Here is a 3,951-nt window from a genome sequence, read left to right as displayed (position 1 = left end):
TAGTAAGGATCACACAATCCTAACAAAGTTTTGACACAGATTCCCAATGCGGGCATTCAGAACATATAGCACTTGGCTGTAAGCAAGCACTTTCTCATCCAAGCTGCAAGTTACTATCTAGGAACAAGTTTGTATAGGACGTTCAAAGATTCCCAGAACTGAGCCAAAGTGGGTATGTCTCCAACTCCTAGAAATAACTTCATGCCCCATCTCCCTTACTTCCAGCTAGTAAGGATCACACAAACCTAACAAAGTTTTGACACAGATTCCCAATGCGGGCATTCAGAACATACAGCACTTGGCTGTAAGCAAGCACTTTCTCATTCCAAGCTGCAAGTTACTATCTAGGAACAAGTTTGTATAGGACGTTCAAAGATTCCCAGAACTGAGCCAAAGTGGGTATGTCTCCAACTCCTAGAAATAACTTCATGCCCCATCTCCCTTACTTCCAGCTAGTAAGGATCACACAATCCTAACAAAGTTTTGACACAGATTCCCAATGCGGGCATTCAGAACATATAGCACTTGGCTGTAAGCAAGCACTTTCTCATCCAAGCTGCAAGTTACTATCTAGGAACAAGTTTGTATAGGACGTTCAAAGATTCCCAGAACTGAGCCAAAGTGGGTATGTCTCCAACTCCTAGAAATAACTTCATGCCCCATCTCCCTTACTTCCAGCTAGTAAGGATCACACAATTGCATACAAAGTTTTGACACAGATTCCCAATGCGGGCATTCAGAACATATAGCACTTGGCTGTAAGCAAGCACTTTCTCATCCAAGCTGCAAGTTACTATCTAGGAACAAGTTTGTATAGGACGTTCAAAGATTCCCAGAACTGAGCCAAAGTGGGTATGTCTCCAACTCCTAGAAATAACTTCATGCCCCATCTCCCTTACTTCCAGCTAGTAAGGATCACACAATTCCAACAAAGTTTTGACACAGATTCCCAATGCGGGCATTCAGAACATATAGCACTTGGCTGTAAGCAAGCACTTTCTCATTCAAAGCTGCAAGTTACTATCTAGGAACAAGTTTGTATAGGACGTTCAAAGATTCCCAGAACTGAGCCAAAGTGGGTATGTCTCCAACTCCTAGAAATAACTTCATGCCCCATCTCCCTTACTTCCAGCTAGTAAGGATCACACAATTGCAAACAAAGTTTTGACACAGATTCCCAATGCGGGCACTCAGAACATACAGCACTTGGCTGTAAGCAAGCACTTTCTCATTCCAGCTGCAAGTTACTATCTAGGAACAAGTTTGTATAGGACGTTCAAAGATTCCCAGAACTGAGCCAAAGTGGGTATGTCTCCAACTCCTAGAAATAACTTCATGCCCCATCTCCCTTACTTCCAGCTAGTAAGGATCACACAATTCTTAACAAAGTTTTGACACAGATTCCCAATGCGGGCATTCAGAACATATAGCACTTGGCTGTAAGCAAGCACTTTCTCATTCCATCTGCAAGTTACTATCTAGGAACAAGTTTGTATAGGACGTTCAAAGATTCCCAGAACTGAGCCAAAGTGGGTATGTCTCCAACTCCTAGAAATAACTTCATGCCCCATCTCCCTTACTTCCAGCTAGTAAGGATCACACAATTGCTAACAAAGTTTTGACACAGATTCCCAATGCGGGCATTCAGAACATATAGCACTTGGCTGTAAGCAAGCACTTTCTCATTCCAAGCTGCAAGTTACTATCTAGGAACAAGTTTGTATAGGACGTTCAAAGATTCCCAGAACTGAGCCAAAGTGGGTATGTCTCCAACTCCTAGAAATAACTTCATGCCCCATCTCCCTTACTTCCAGCTAGTAAGGATCACACAATTCCTAACAAAGTTTGACACAGATTCCCAATGCGGGCATTCAGAACATATAGCACTTGGCTGTAAGCAAGCACTTTCTCATTCCAAGCTGCAAGTTACTATCTAGGAACAAGTTTGTATAGGACGTTCAAAGATTCCCAGAACTGAGCCAAAGTGGGTATGTCTCCAACTCCTAGAAATAACTTCATGCCCCATCTCCCTTACTTCCAGCTAGTAAGGATCACACAATTCATACAAAGTTTTTACACAGATTCCCATTGGGCATTCAAAACATATAGCACTTGCCTGTAAGCAAGCACTTTCTCATTCCAAGCTGCAAGTTACTATCTAGGAACAAGTTTGTATAGGACGTTCAAAGATTCCCAGAACTGAGCCAAAGTGGGTATGTCTCCAACTCCTAGAAATAACTTCATGCCCCATCTCCCTTACTTCCAGCTAGTAAGGATCACACAAAAGTTTTGACACAGATTCCCAATGCGGGCATTCAGAACATATAGCACTTGGCTGTAAGCAAGCACTTTCTCATCCAAGCTGCAAGTTACTATCTAGGAACAAGTTTGTATAGGACGTTCAAAGATTCCCAGAACTGAGCCAAAGTGGGTATGTCTCCAACTCCTAGAAATAACTTCATGCCCCATCTCCCTTACTTCCAGCTAGTAAGGATCACACAATTCATAACAAAGTTTTGACACAGATTCCCAATGCGGGCATTCAGAACATATAGCACTTGGCTGTAAGCAAGCACTTTCTCATTCAAAGCTGCAAGTTACTATCTAGGAACAAGTTTGTATAGGACGTTCAAAGATTCCCAGAACTGAGCCAAAGTGGGTATGTCTCCAACTCCTAGAAATAACTTCATGCCCCATCTCCCTTACTTCCAGCTAGTAAGGATCACACAATTCATAACAAAGTTTTGACACAGATTCCCAATGCGGGCACTCAGAACATACAGCACTTGGCTGTAAGCAAGCACTTTCTCATTCCAGCTGCAAGTTACTATCTAGGAACAAGTTTGTATAGGACGTTCAAAGATTCCCAGAACTGAGCCAAAGTGGGTATGTCTCCAACTCCTAGAAATAACTTCATGCCCCATCTCCCTTACTTCCAGCTAGTAAGGATCACACAAACCTAACAAATTTTGACACAGATTCCCAATGCGGGCATTCAGAACATATAGCACTTGGCTGTAAGTAAGCACTTTCTCATTCCAAGCTGCAAGTTACTATCTAGGAACAAGTTTGTATAGGACGTTCAAAGATTCCCAGAACTGAGCCAAAGTGGGTATGTCTCCAACTCCTAGAAATAACTTCATGCCCCATCTCCCTTACTTCCAGCTAGTAAGGATCACACAATTGCAAACAAAGTTTTGACACAGATTCCCAATGCGGGCATTCAGAACATATAGCACTTGGCTGTAAGCAAGCACTTTCTCATTCAAGCTGCAAGTTACTATCTAGGAACAAGTTTGTATAGGACGTTCAAAGATTCCCAGAACTGAGCCAAAGTGGGTATGTCTCCAACTCCTAGAAATAACTTCATGCCCCATCTCCCTTACTTCCAGCTAGTAAGGATCACACAATTCTAACAAAGTTTTGACACAGATTCCCAATGCGGGCATTCAGAACATATAGCACTTGGCTGTAAGCAAGCACTTTCTCATTCCATCTGCAAGTTACTATCTAGGAACAAGTTTGTATAGGACGTTCAAAGATTCCCAGAACTGAGCCAAAGTGGGTATGTCTCCAACTCCTAGAAATAACTTCATGCCCCATCTCCCTTACTTCCAGCTAGTAAGGATCACACAATTCCTAACAAAGTTTTGACACAGATTCCCAATGCGGGCATTCAGAACATATAGCACTTGGCTGTAAGCAAGCACTTTCTCATTCCAAGCTGCAAGTTACTATCTAGGAACAAGTTTGTATAGGACGTTCAAAGATTCCCAGAACTGAGCCAAAGTGGGTATGTCTCCAACTCCTAGAAATAACTTCATGCCCCATCTCCCTTACTTCCAGCTAGTAAGGATCACACAATTCAAAAAAAGTTTTGACACAGATTCCCAATGCGGGCATTCAGAACATATAGCACTTGGCTGTAAGCAAGCACTTTCTCATTCAAAG

Source organism: Ceratotherium simum, unplaced genomic scaffold (assembly GCF_057802395.1).
Source record: "Ceratotherium simum simum isolate JZ-2026a unplaced genomic scaffold, ASM5780239v1 HiC_scaffold_43, whole genome shotgun sequence".
Lineage (NCBI taxonomy): Eukaryota > Metazoa > Chordata > Mammalia > Perissodactyla > Rhinocerotidae > Ceratotherium > Ceratotherium simum.
This window is presented reverse-complemented; position numbering follows the sequence as displayed.